Consider the following 15,327-nt stretch of genomic DNA (forward strand, 5'->3'; position numbering starts at 1 on the left):
TCCTCTTGTCTTGAAAATATTATTATATTTTATAAAACTACGCCATCTTTGAATTAACTAACAAAAATCCTGAATTGAACTCTAGTACCGGCGTCAATGGTAATATCAACGGAAAATTGATTTCCTGCACGTCTAGACGCGTTCCTGGGGCCCAAAATTACATTTCGAGTGGTAGACATTACGGAGGATTACTTTTAATGGAACATCACAGATTTAAGGCTTAAGCTTTTCCTGGGGAAGCATCTTCGTAAGACACTTTTAAAGTGCACCTAAAATTAGAAGCCATTAGTTACAAAAATTCAATAGATTCTTTTCTACGAAGAGACTCAATGTTTTTAAGTATTTTTGTAATATTAATATTATTCATATCATTCATTAACGCGTAAGTGTTTTTGTCCGGTCTGTTTGTTATCTTTTCACTGCAAAATGGCTGATGAATGGTTACCGGAAGAGTGTACCCCGAGGGCGCACATAGGCTACCCTTTATGTAAAAAAGCAGATGAAGTCGCGGAAAGCACTTAGTGCTAAGTTAATTTAAATTTTAAATAATGATATTTTAATTATTAAATAATCGATTGTGCCGAGGTAGTTCAGATAAATATATTTTTTACAGGAACAAGGACTTACGTTACATTATATCTCGCATTTTAAATTCTTCAATATTTTTACTTAAATTAAATTATTCTTGTTTGATGCTTGTTAACAATGGGCGATGAAATAGAAGTAAAAAATACAACGAAAGCATGTCCGACACACTCCATCGTAATTATAAGTTTTTATATTATATAGTATTGACTTGAGGTCACGTACTCATTACTTTATTAAACCGATATAAATTGAATTTAACGTTAGTTAAAAAAAATCTACCATAGTTACCATATCAAGTTATCTACCATATATTTCTGTACTATATAGAAATCATCATAAGACATCTAGATTGGCAAAGGTTTCCAATTAAGAGTTTTGAGGAAATGCTAGTTTCTAGTCCATATTATTCTTGAATATCTAGAAACAAACAAACCTTATGTTATGTACGTGGCATTTTGGAATTTGTTTTATGAATCATATATTTGTATTTGTGTTACCATGCACTTGTTTTTACTTGTGAACTATGCTCATGTTTGGGGTGCATTAGGCCTCGTATAGAACAGGGGTGCGTATCGATTGATGCCCCCTCGCTCCTCCCCTGGCTACTATACGATATTACTTTGCAACCCTCCGTTACAATTGCGAGCCCTGGCGAAATTATTGTTCTAAAATATTTAAACATCCGATGGTCACTATACTATATCTATTTCCTCCTATAAACTTCGGGAAAAATATCAAATGAGAACAAGGAAATGTTTCTAAGATATATTTTATATTTACAGTTTGTACTTATATTTCCAGAATACAAATGTTATCACATGCAAGTACTAAATTAATAGTTAAGTGATTATATTTGACGGTCTCGGTGGTTTAATGGTTTAGCACACCGATTTACTTCCGTTGATCGCGGGTTTGATAACTCGTACGGTGCTAACATTTATATTGATGGGTATGATTGTTTGTATGTATTATTTTTTGTATGTGTTTCCTATGCATATATTTAATAAAAATCTTAAAAAAAATCTTAGTATTCATATCAATTGTCTAGTATCCATAACAGAAGCTCTGCTAATCATTAAACTAGATGGCGCTGCGTTAATTGTTCAGGATTATTTATTATTAATTTTAAACTTACACAGTTCAGAAACACAGAAAAGTATTTTTGCGAATAACTGGTCAGTTGTCGACAGCGGACCTAAATAACAAGGCATATCTCTGAATATATACACTGTCACGAGCCCCGAGGCGTGCATTTAAAGCAATTAATTCGTTTATGGAATCAGAGGGAGACGACTGTACAAAGTAGTCGGAATGGGGAGTCTGATTCATCTGCAGGCGAATTGTGATATCTACTCACTTTTAAGGTATTGCAACTTAAAGTATCGTTTGTTGTGTATTTAACAATCGAAAATTATTTTCTTCTGATTTGTTTATATTTCGTATCTACTACTACCTATACTTAACTAAATGTTTTTAGAAACTAAAAGTTTTTAGAGAAGTGAGTACACAATTTCTTTATATTATTATTTTAGAACCGTTTTTTATGTTCTGTGAAAATTCTCTCTGTTAAAGTTTAACTATGATATAAAATCTCTAGCGAGAGTATTATCCATTCGTTATACGAACTTCTAAATCACCTACATACATCGACTGGGCACGTGCAGTTTTTGGGTTCGTCGCTCTGTCTTGTGGGATTTTCCTAATTTGCATTCACATGGCAATTCAATTGGCAATCTAGAATCTTATCTCCCCACAGAAGAAAAGATTACTAATATCTAACTCAAATTACTAATATCTCTTTAACTCGGTCCTTCACCTATATAGCGTATTTTTGTTGTTCTGTTCATACCTTGCGGTTTCCATCATCACATCGATTCAAACTCCAGCCATATATCTATACCTATAGAGCAAAAGTACTTGTTACAAATGATTATGTTATCATAACATGCTCGAATACATTTTTTAAATATATTAATTGAATTAAAACTTCATGCTCGCTTGTTTGAAGTTCTTATTTTAATTTCACTGTATTGAAATCTAAGCAGACATACTTCACAGTTTACATAGTTTCTGTCTATCTATATAGGTATACAAATCCTATATTCATTTCCCGTGTGGTCAAACTAACAAGAACTCAGAGCAGCGTTGACGTGGACAGCGGTTCCGGCATCGTTAATCTAGGACATTTCAACGCTATGTCCGCCGCGTTGTGGTCACCACTGAACATGATTTTGGACTATCACATTTTACATTTCCTTCATTTGTATAGAAAAGATTGGATGAGGTAGTTGGATTTTAATTGATAATAGTAATTATTTAAATTTCAATAACTGTATATTATTGAAATTTAACTATTACTTTATTGTTGGTATTCATATCATTCATTTTATTGAACTACTGTAATATATCTATATGTTTTTAATTTGTGTTCAATTGAACACGTGAACAGTGGTCCACCGTCGTTAATCTAGAACATTTCAACTCTGTCCGGCGCGTTGTGGTCACGGAAATGATTTTTGAGTATATGACATTTTAAGTTTGCTTCATTTGTATAGGAAACAGAGTTTTTATTAGGTACTTTTTTACTAGACCTACTTGGATTCCTCAATTTAAGATATTGTAATCTATTTCTTTCGGCATAATTTTTACTTATCGTAGCTTGTATTGTCAAATCTTTACATAGTATAAAATGAAGTTGACGCCGCTGTCTGTTCGCTTATATCTTTCAAATTACGGAACGAATATTGAAGTTTCTAGCACTAGACATAATGTGGCATGGCATGTTATACTATAGAACAAGCCGAGAAATTAAAAGATTTGTAACGGATCTGAGTGAAGTCGGGACGGGTCTCTAGTAAATTATAAATGTGCTTGGGCACGAATTTAAATCGGTACGTAAATATTAATAAATGTGCGGCAAGAAAAATACAAATAAACATAACAAATGAAAACAGAATAGAATAACAGTACCCTACGGCTAAATTTGTATGAATAGGTATGTACGTACCTACACGCAATTACAGAACAATCGTGAACTCCGCTCTACATGGGGTCGCAGAGTTCAAAATATACCTTGGGTTTATTCAACTAATTGTTAAATGAAGTAACTGTCTAATATTTGGATTCTACTATCTTACTATATAATACAGTTTTATACTATCTAATACAGTTTTAAATTAGAAATACTAACTTTTTTTGTAGAGTTGGAATATCTATTAATCTGGTGCTTCTTCTGATGAAAATGCTACATCCATGACCAGGACAGGTGTTATGAAGTACATGCCTGGGTGTTTTTAAAGGGCGAGCACAATACCTCTATGCAGATCGCAGTGTTAACAGGTCTTAACCCTGTGACCTGCATAGATAATGGACTAAAACCCCCAATAAAAAAATACTATGATATCAGTTTAAAAAAATAGTTTAACAGACGATGTCTAAATATATTAATTTAAATGAAAATTAACGTTTTTATCGCATGAATTTGTTCAGCAGTGCCATATTAATATACAAAATGTGGCTCGGACAGTAAATTGATTATCGCCATAATAGAATATAGGTAGTGCAAGAAAGCAGACGACAAAATGAAATCTGACTTTAACTACAAGATGCGGGCTATCAGATACAATTTGCTCGACAATGCCACATACAATTGGTTGAATGGCTTTGTTCCGTAATTCCGGCCGGCGCGGCGGGCCTCCCGCTACACTCGTTGCCCGATGACTTTCTGACACCAATAAATTGTCACTCATGTATTTATTTGTTTAGTTACTGACACCGTGGATAACTGTTATGCCTAACTTAGTTTGTTATTTGGCTAAAACATATCCTATGTCCTTAAATTTCATTGAAATATTATGAGGCTTTGGGCCGTGGAAAGGTAACAAACAAACATATGCATTTATAATACCAATAAACACTCTGGAACCAATAATCAATAACCATTTTATCCTATAATATTTATAAGTACTGATTCGTTACAACTAATTTTTCTTTTACCTCTAACTTTTGTTATACTCAACTTTGTGATTCGAAATTACATTTGACAGTTTACCATACACAAACGCTCAGAACGAAGCTATGGATTGAAAAAACTAAAATATAACGTTGTCATGAAGAACTATTATTACAAGAAATAATACCTATTACATACTATATATATCTAGATTATAACTACTAAGACGATTCATACAAATATTTACCACGTGAAAACAAGTTTCGCAAAATACCCCCTGTGTCATAAACGCTTCTTAACTATTTATAACTATGCAACTTTAGGCGTTTTACAGAAACTTTGACAATAGCAGTAACTTCTTACTGACATATTTGTGCTCTAAAAGTACTTCGAACTTTTCTTGCGCCATGATTTACATACATATATTTCTGCATACTACGATGTATGAAGTTGTATTTTCTTCTTGCAAACAAAATAATTAGGAGCAGCACCAAATAATAAATTGTCACTCAATTTTCTTGACTACTCGCGTCGGTTTGAAGTAATACAGGAAATTTGAGAGAGAGAGCTTCAATTTTCGTTGTAATTACATTTAAAACAACAATCAAAGTAAATTATCAAACTAATTAACCGATATTAACCTTGTTATTAACCGTTTCATGAATAAACCTTTAATAAGCATAAATAGAATAGCCCTATCTCAAATATAACTAAATACTAATTTCGTAAATTCAACAAAGGTCTCTAATTAAGAAAGTTACTATAAACAAAATAAACCAACGGGCATTGGACACCTGAAAATTCTGAGACGATTTCGTGATTTGTCTACTGTTTTTTATTTTTGGCTAGCAACCGCTCTGGTTTTGCACAGATATTTTACACTTAAACCTTTCTCAGAAATCATTCTGTTAATGAATGAAAACCATTAATAAACGGATTAACTACTAGGTCAAAAACTACTAAGTTTTTGATCTAGTTTAATCTTAATTAATTAATACAGTTTCAGAATATTAGTACGAGACGATCTGTAATCAGTAATCACAGTTATTTGAAGATATTGTTAAAAAAAATACATAATATTTGTATAACAACAAAATGCTTTGATTCTTCCGTTTAAACAAATAAATGTATAAAATATAGGTAACGTAAAACGTTTCGGTAAAATTTAAATTTCCTGCTCACATCTGGAGAACAAATAAAAAGTTTGCTATTTACAGCGTGACGTGGAAAGCGGCAAAATGTATTATAGTACCTTTTCCATGTCGATAAGTAAATGTTACCCTTGTCCCTACGAGTTATGAACCCTCTCCGTTGGGTAGGTACCTACAAGGGATGCCAACAGTACGAGGATCCTCGTACAAATATCAGATTTTTGGCTTTCGGTACGAGGAATATTTCATCTGCGTATATGATTTTTAGACTACGGAAATTGGACAAAATTCTGCTAATGTATGAGGTCAGTTGACCAAATTAATACAATATTTTATATTTTTTTATCGTACTAGGTTGCATATTTTAAGGTTGGCAACCCTGTTACCTACATACGCGTATTTTTCCTAAGACCCTCCAATGAGAGTTCTCTTTGGTCGGATTACCGCACGAGCGAAAGACTCGGTTATCAACGTTGAAAGGTTACAGGATAATGGACTCAATTATATTCTATTATGGTGCGGTTATTGACGTGCCTTAATGCCTATTTTCTATATCTTGACATTATAGAAACGTAAAATCGTGACTATCGGAAACTAAGGTAGACTCTTAGTTACCAAGCAAATAACTAACATGAATTAAATTTACATGTATTAATTGTAATGAATACAAATTTAATTACTTTTTATTTCTATATGTAATTAGTGGTTATTGAATACCTAAATATAAATAGAATACTTAAATGCTTAGATATATACATAAGTACAATAGTAAATTATGCATACTTCTTTACTAAAATAATGTCAAATTAAAGTATTTTATAGAATTGTTAATGATCAGAAAAACTGCACTTGTTTGTATTGTTGTTACTGTTTGTATCTCGTAATCTTACTTGCAGAAGCGTGCGAATAGTAGTTTTATATTTATTGTTTAATCACTGATTAATAAAATGTTGTAACACTTTGGAAATATGTTTATGGTGGGAGGGACAGGGATTCCTCTCCCTTCTACAATTGGAAAGCTTGTGTCATGTCTAAAAATTCGAGTGTCTGTTTACGGCGTGCGAGGGCGTCCGGAGTATTGATTGCTGCTTACCTGTTGTGCTCGCCGTACCCCTGAATACCCCAGACGGAACCCTCGCCCCCATGACATGCTTGATTGATTGCTTATCTTACTTAAATGCAAAATTATACGTCCGCTTAGCATTTTGTAAATTTGCCAATTTTCTTTGTTGCAGGTACAGTATCAGCAGTTCTAAATTTCTGAGTGGAGATATCTACACTAAGTATTATGAGAACCATGTTTAATTTGAGAAAATGGGTTCGCATAATTTTATAGTTTTAATCTGTATTAAAATGTAGTTTTATCTTGTAGACAACTTTGTATTAGATATAAAAAAAACTTATTTAATAGATTATTAGTGGTGTTGTTTGTTTTTTTTGTATTTGGCAATTATATTATAATTCTTTTTTGTATTTGGCTCAGTACAGTATTTTATATAAATAAATATATAGATACAATGAATAAACTATAAAAAATTGCAATAACCTGAATTGTGTTATGTGAAGTTTATTCAATTCATGATTAAAAGTCAATAAATAATTACGTGGATAAAATAAAATGTCTAAAATACTTTTTTATATCCGCAGAGGGATAAACTTTTTCAATTTCCATTCAAAATAAATGCCGACTTGAAGGCACTTAGCACAGAAACATGGCCCCAATCTTCCCTGAAGTATCTTCCAGTGACTTTAATATTATAAGTAACTTTAGTTTCATATTATTTTTATATGTTATATATCATTACATTTATAGGTTACCGAATACTATAACAAAAATAATAGTTTAATATTATATATAATAATAATTATTATATATTTATTTATCTATATAAAAAATCTAAATTTTACGTAATATAAATAAAAATTAAAATAGTTATTTTTTCCGTTAACTTATTTATAATAACATAATTAAAATTGATTTTATATAATATGTTACCTGTATTCACTTTATTATAGTGAACAAAAATATTGTGGTTTTGTAGTTATCTATTCTTGCTGGTGGAAAATATTAAACGTACATAAAAGGTGTGTATAAAAAGTGGGTTATTTGTATATTTTTTAGACTTGTTTTAGCCGCTACATATTCTATCATAATTATTCGTTGCTAAGGGAGCTCGCTTTCCAGTTTTCTGTCGCCCCGTGCTCTTGTCGGTCTGTAACATTCTTTTATTTAGAGAACTAAGAGCGTTTCATTCAGTAATCTGTTTTTGATAACTCTCTACATGTTATTTAGTTAATATCGACAGGTGTTTGTCGGCCTCGGTGGTTTAATACACTGCATTGATATTTCTTTTTCGACAGTTTTTTCCTCTCTTGTTTTGTATATTGTACTATTTTTTCTTAGTTGTCTGTTACAATATCATGGGAATAAAAACGAAAGGTACATACTAAATTCTTAGTTTGTAAAATAATTGCTCTATGATCACCAATGGCGGTTGAAACATTATAGGTATAAACTTATTTATAAAATTGCCCTTTAAACTTTGGTAGGAACAGCAGATAAATACTTACCGATCGTTGTAAATTTTGTAGCGTCCAAACTCTAGCCTACACTATTAATTTATCTAATCTCGCTGACTAAATCTTTTTTTATTATATGGAATTAAAAGTACGTATATTACATTTTTTTATTTAAATTATAACTACATAATTTTTGTTGCCAGAATCCATTTGGCTAAATGTTTGTAACTGCGATATGGTTTGTTAAAAGCATTTCAATGGTATATACATACCATACCACCATATATATTACATACTTTCACATACAAGAACACTGTTTTTACAATATAGTTTTAAAAATACACTTTGTCTGAAACTTGCATATAGTGATTACCACTGCCATTCTTTTATAACATAAATATGACAATGAACTATTTAGATTTTTTTAATGAAACTTACATAAAACTACTAATTGTTGCACTCGACTTTATGTGATTTTTTTAGATTTTTAGATAAAGCCTGTGTCAGTTCTTGTGCTATAATTCATCTACACCTCAAACTTAACTGAGAGTTAATGAGTCTCAATTAAGGTTTCATGAAAAGGTAAAGAACAGACAAACATTTCGTATTTATTACAATAAATATTTATAACGATGATGATTGAGTATTCATATCATTGTTTACAAATATAGAGAACCTGTACTCTGTAGAATTGAATATAAAATCCATACAATTATAAAAACTTACGTGCAATTTCAATAGCATTCATAAGCGCCAAGAATAGATCCGTAGTCCGTTCACATTGCACACAAAGCATTGCTGAATGCATAAAACCAGTGGTACCACATATGTTTGCGTAGAACGTATCACGAACTGTGGCAGCCTATTGAGAGCCATTACAAAAGGTATTGTGTGCGAGCCAGGAGTAGTTTATCTGGTATCTATTCGTGTCTGGTTCTGCCCTGATACGGTTGGGGACGAGTCGTGTCGTTGTCAAGTATCACATTACTGATAAAATAGATCGAGTTTATCTGGGCTGCGGCCGCTGCTACGTATATTTGTCAAGACAAGAATATAGTGCCATCTAAATATTTGACACATTTCACCATTTTTGTAATTGCATACTGATTTATTGCTGTACATAAATAATATTGATATTATAACATTATTTCGTGAGTAGCTACCCTACGGATATAACTTTTATAACACATTAAATATACATTACGGATTCTGATTCTTAGGTAAAACATCAAATTAATTTCAGGCGGGAGTTGACCTGCAGCCGCTACGTAAGTTCTTCCGGGGGTTTGGAGTGCCATCTGCACTAGCCCCCTATAGTCCGGTGAAGCTGTAGAGGCCAGGTGCGGCCAACAGAATTAGTGTAGTCCGAAAAAAAATCTAATTAATAACTTACGTAAAAAATTTACATTGCCAAGCTGTATAGTAATACGCGACATTGCTCAGGATATCCAGAGTATGGTTTATCTTTGGACCAAAATTTTATTCGATTTCATATTACCGTTAACTTGTTAAGTAACAAATATACAAATTTTCACATTTATAATATTAGTATGATAAACGCATGTTTTTTACTCTTTGAAGGGAATACTAAAAATTGATTATTAGATATTCTATTTAGTCGTTGTTCATGTATAATTTAGTTTATTATTTTTTATTTATATAAGAGTAGTAATTAGTAAGAATACTTTATAAGAATAGAGACATAACAACAATTTTTTTTGTATTCTCATAAATACAGGTAGGTAGTTCTATTTTCATTCATATCTATTTCAACATGACTTTACATTGTTCAGATAAAGTCAATTGCTTAGTCATAGAATAAACTGATTGAATCAAATATATCTCAGTCTTGCACATTACACATTTGTATTTAAACGTATATGATACCACAAAGAAAGATATCGCGATATCCACAAGAGTTAATTGATATAATCTTTAAAACATAGTAAATATTGTAGATATTGAATATGAGAGATATTCTGCTGCTGGCAATGATGAAACGGATTTTCTTCTGGGTGACATGCATAAAGTGATTATTAAAGGACACAGTGATAGTCAAAGAGTTCGACGTGTTTTTATTATAAAGTGGAACTCTCATCCAAAGAAGCGTACAGCGTTTAGACATTTGTTCAATAGTGAAGTCACTTTTTTTTACTACGTCGTACCTAAATTATTAGAAATCCAAAATAATTTATAAATTAATAGAGGGACTGAAAATGAAATTCCTGAATTGCGTTGACGCCAGTCTTATATATGATAATGAATATATTGTTTTTTCAAGTGCGATGTCGAGTGATAATTATCGTCTACGTAATAGACTTTGTAAAACGGACTTAGAACACTGTTCCCTTATTATAAAGGAATTAGCAAAATTGCATGCATTATCATTTGCATTACATAAATACAAACAAGAATTATTTTGAAACAGTTTGTGGATTATACAGGAATAATGTACAATATTCTGATATTAAATCTGTTCCGAAACCTATGATTAGTTTCTACAATGAATCAGTAAATGTTGTAACAGATTCAATTCACAAAAGTAAATTAAAAGAAATTGTACCGCACATTATAACAATCCTAAAAAAATGTGTTACACATACATCAAAATATAGCACAATTTGTCACGGAGATTGTTGGAATAATAATGTACTCTTTAAATATTAGGCAATGTATTTCAACTCATGTGTTCGTTGTTTTGTTTTGCCATTTTAGCTAACACGTAGATGTTTTTGTTCATTTGTATTTAAAATTTTATCCAATAGGCATAATTTAGCAGAAATATTGTTTAAATAATGTTCTGTTAAATTTTATCAGTATTCTTAATATCTGTATATAAAAAAGGAGTAAGAAATATGTAATTGACAACAAGATTTTGAACAATACACAGCTAAAAATACTTAACATAAAAAGTGAGAAAGGAATATGGGAGAATAATTGCTGTTACTTAAGGCTGTTTATATATTTTGATAGTATTCATTATGCATTTTACACTTATGCATTTTGAATTGCAAATGTGCATGGATGTAATTCTGATTACAAAGCTCACTTACGGTACCTACAATTGTACGAAGACCGTCAGTTAACGGAATTTTATAACGGTTGCTAGTAAACCTACTCAGCTTGTTACTACTAGATATATGTACAAAAATGCTATTGGAAGGAAATTTGTCATTTAGGTGTATTATATTTTGTTTTTCTTATTCACAGGGAAAGAGACCAGTGAATTTGTTATTGATTGACTACCAACTAAGTAGATATGCATCTCCCGTCACGGATATATCTTACTTCTTATATATGTTCGGTGATGAATACTTTTTATCCACACAATATGATAGAGTAATTACTTTATATTACAAGACACTGTCTGCAGTTCTAAAACAATGCAACCTAGATGTGGAGAAAATATATCCGATTGGAGTGTTTCAACAAGACCTACGAGAATATTCCGTTCTAGGTTTATTAGAAGCATTAATATCAATGAAAATAATTACTGCGTTGCCTGAGGATGCTATTAAGATGTCAGAAATGAGATACGAAATATCTGATGAATCTGCTTGTGACCGTAAAACAGATAACCAAATCTATGTAAGAAGAGTAAACGGTGTGGTTAATGATTTTTTTAAACGTAACTATTCTTTGATTGCTATTTTGGATAAAAATGTTTAACTGCCTTAATTTATTGTTATTTCTTGTACATTATATTGTTTAGGTATAACTATTAAACGCAGGTATAGTTGCAGGTATCATGGAATTAATTAAAAAATAGTTGTTTTGTTTATATAATTATATATGACCTTAAATTATTATCTTTACTTATTAAATTTATTAGTTTTTGGTGTATAATAAAAATCAATCCGTATTATTTGTTGTGCAGTTCTGTCATATATAGACGATATGATGCGTTCCATAAATCCTCAAAGCATCGAAAATTAAATATCACAATAAATATTGGATTTATTTCTGTATTCATATTAAGCTTTACTTTTAGCAATTAAGGTATACAGTAAACCTTAATTACTAAAAGTAAAGCTCAATCATTATTTACTACAAAATATTTAAACAGTTAATTATTGATGCTGAAAATAGGGATTTAAGTATAGTATTTTGAGAAGAAAGTAATTTAATTATTGGTATTGGACATCCAGCGCTGAGAGATACCTATATATTAATTCATTGTTACTGTAGTTAATTGTCTGTAACAAAGGTTTTTCTTTGAATCGCAGACGGGACGGATGGGTATTTTTTCGGAATGAAAATAATAGCTGCGAGTGCAGATGCCAGTTTTTAAATAGTCTTTTTTATTGCTGAGATTAAGTAATTTTATTTTCTACTATGTACCACTAATGGTATTAAATATTTAAATGCATAACTTAATATTTTATAATAGCTCACTGGTAATAAAATTTAAAATATGTACCCTGAAAATAACTTTAATAAAATAATTACCAAACATAGTAATAAACACTACAATATTGATAAGTATTTATGAAAAATAGTGACGCATAAACTAGTTTTACTATTTGAAAATAGTTTAGCTATTTATTTAGTTATTTTTTTTCATATTACCGTTAATTTTTTTAATATTATAATAAATTAAATACACACAAACACTTTTTTCAGTACATAGATTAATGCTCTCCGGCGAGCAAAGCCGCGGGAAGCTGTTTGTTATTAATATAGTCAAGTACCGCCTACTCCACTGTCAATACGTCACTCAAGTACAAACATGGTTCAAGTATCTACCTGGGAATAAATTGAATTTTGCGTATCTTGTAGCTTTGAAACCAAAGGTAAACTTATGTATACTAAAGTTAGATTGTTTAAAGGGGACTGACGTCTCTATAGTTTCCTTGTAAGTTAGTGAAGCGGGAAACGTTTGCTTGCCGCTGAATTTAAGTGTAAATTTAAGGGTTTATAGTTAGTTTATAGTCGCCCTATTGACTAAGGTTTAGTACCTTAGTCAATAGGGAAATATTGAAAACAATGAAATGAAATATGAAATATTGAAACAAATAAATGAAAACTTAGTACATCTCGAATAACATTGTTGATTCCATTGTAAATAATTTTTAAATAATGTATATAGTATTTCACGTTAGACACCAGATCATTAACTCGAAGAACTGTGTTAGTTTTTCGCGTTATATTATTCTATTCCAAAGTAGATTATTTTTTTTTATAATTATTGGAGTAAATAGTTAATTAAATAATAACAAAATATACTTTAAATGTTTGTATTATGAGTACTAGACAACTGATACCATAATTTTACTACATTTTTTGTGAATATAAATAAAAATACCCAAATTCCAATAGAATATTAATATTAGCAGGTTACAATCATGACTACAAATATTTATTATTATAGGCTCTTTATATCTATTAATTTGTCAACAACTCATATAATTTTATATACTTTCATTTACAACAAAATATGTATGAATGGATAAGATAATTATAGGCAGATAGGACAAATGATCATAAGATACTTGCAATTTAACTACACCGTATATATAAATTTACTACAATATTTGTTTAAATGATAGAAACACATAATAAGACACAAATCGAATGATTGAACTTGTAAAAAAGGTAGCATTATCTGAAACCCTTACACCACTTAAGTCGTCGATAAAGCCAATTCGTCAGATAGGTGAAATAGTTTACATGAGTGGGTGCATGACATTACCTACATAAAAGTAACTATAGAGAATATAGTTATAGGTAACTAAAGGTAACAATAGGTTTATATAACGAATCTATTTAAGATTTATCTTTACTATTATCTAGACGATAACAATAGATAGGATTCTCATATACATATATAATACATAACAAATTTATTACAAGATAAGTTTTACAATTTCATTAGAAATAGCATCAGAAGTAAATTATCAAGGTAGACTGTTTTTTTTTGTGGTCAATGTATTAGTTCCTTTAATCCAATAATATGGCCTTCAAGTTAAGCGGTTCTTAACATATGTATTATTGCAGTCAGAAGTAGGTAATGAATTTAATTAATAATATAATATGGTTTCTTATATAATAAAAAAAATGAATATCGGACAGACTGTTTTCTATATAATTGGCAAACAAGTTGACGACCTTCGTTTATATAAACAGATTACGTTTATATGTGACACCCGAGATATCATTGGCGCTGCCACTTCAGGGAACTAAGATGTCAGGCTTCTTATACTGTAATTTCACTGTATAGTCTTACACTTCAACTGAAACATAAAGCAAGCTGCTTGGTCGCTGAGACAGCTGAGACTGAGGTGTTCACGCAGACGACTTGTCTATATTACGTAAACACTATACGTCTTTAAATATGTTAGCAAGGGGATTGTTAGTAATTGTGGATTAATAACCCCATTTGCTAGCAATGTACTATGATAGGTTGACCTACACGTGGTTCCCCCTGGAAACGATCGTGACAAATTCCTGATACATTTAACATGATGTGTTAACTGACTTGATCTCATACTTATCTGATCATCCTCCACTGGTACCCCGGCAACGCATACCGTTATCGCAGCGAGTGCACCATTCCATTATAATCCTTAAAACAAAATATGTATGAAAAAATTTAGTTATCGTAAACAAATATTTTGGACAACATATATATTTCTTGATTAGAACACACTGAAGTGTGACGACTATATACTCATAAGTATATAATAATGAGGCGCATTACATAAGTACAACTATATCGTCCCTCATAATATTTCATGTAAATATACATTAAATGTCCATAATTTAATAACAAATATTACTAAAAATAACAGTCTTTAGAGTTAATTTAGAACTTACTACAAACAACTTCTTTGTAACCAAATATTAAATACTTATAAAATGTTATTTCTATTTCTAGCCTGTACTTACCGACATTTTTACAATATGAAGCGGAGTGTTCTACAGTGGATATAAATAGTGTTACTTTATTCGTGTAATAACTACGACTCGGTCAATGTAGCTGTATCAAATAAATAACAATAATAATACCGCTGGGAGTTCTAGATTATGGCACATTGAAAGTCGTATTTTCTAATTAGATCCATTTACCTTTTGTTGCCATATTTTGAACACTTGATGTTAACTTGTAATTGGAAA

General features: G+C 30.7%; 1 protein-coding gene and 1 pseudogene across 9 annotated transcripts in view; both read left to right on the plus strand.

Annotated features, from left to right (window-relative positions):
• LOC131847321 (kazrin) overlaps positions 1-15,327 on the plus strand; it is a 102,386-nt gene that overhangs the window by 14,882 nt on the left and 72,177 nt on the right. The gene's annotated exons all lie outside the window — the stretch shown is intronic.
• LOC131847333 (uncharacterized) lies at positions 10,092-11,880 on the plus strand (annotated as a pseudogene).

The sequence above is a fragment of the Achroia grisella genome, unplaced genomic scaffold (genome assembly GCF_030625045.1).
Source record: "Achroia grisella isolate CSIRO2021 unplaced genomic scaffold, CSIRO_AGI_Agris_v1 utg5201, whole genome shotgun sequence".
NCBI classification, from domain to species: domain Eukaryota; kingdom Metazoa; phylum Arthropoda; class Insecta; order Lepidoptera; family Pyralidae; genus Achroia; species Achroia grisella.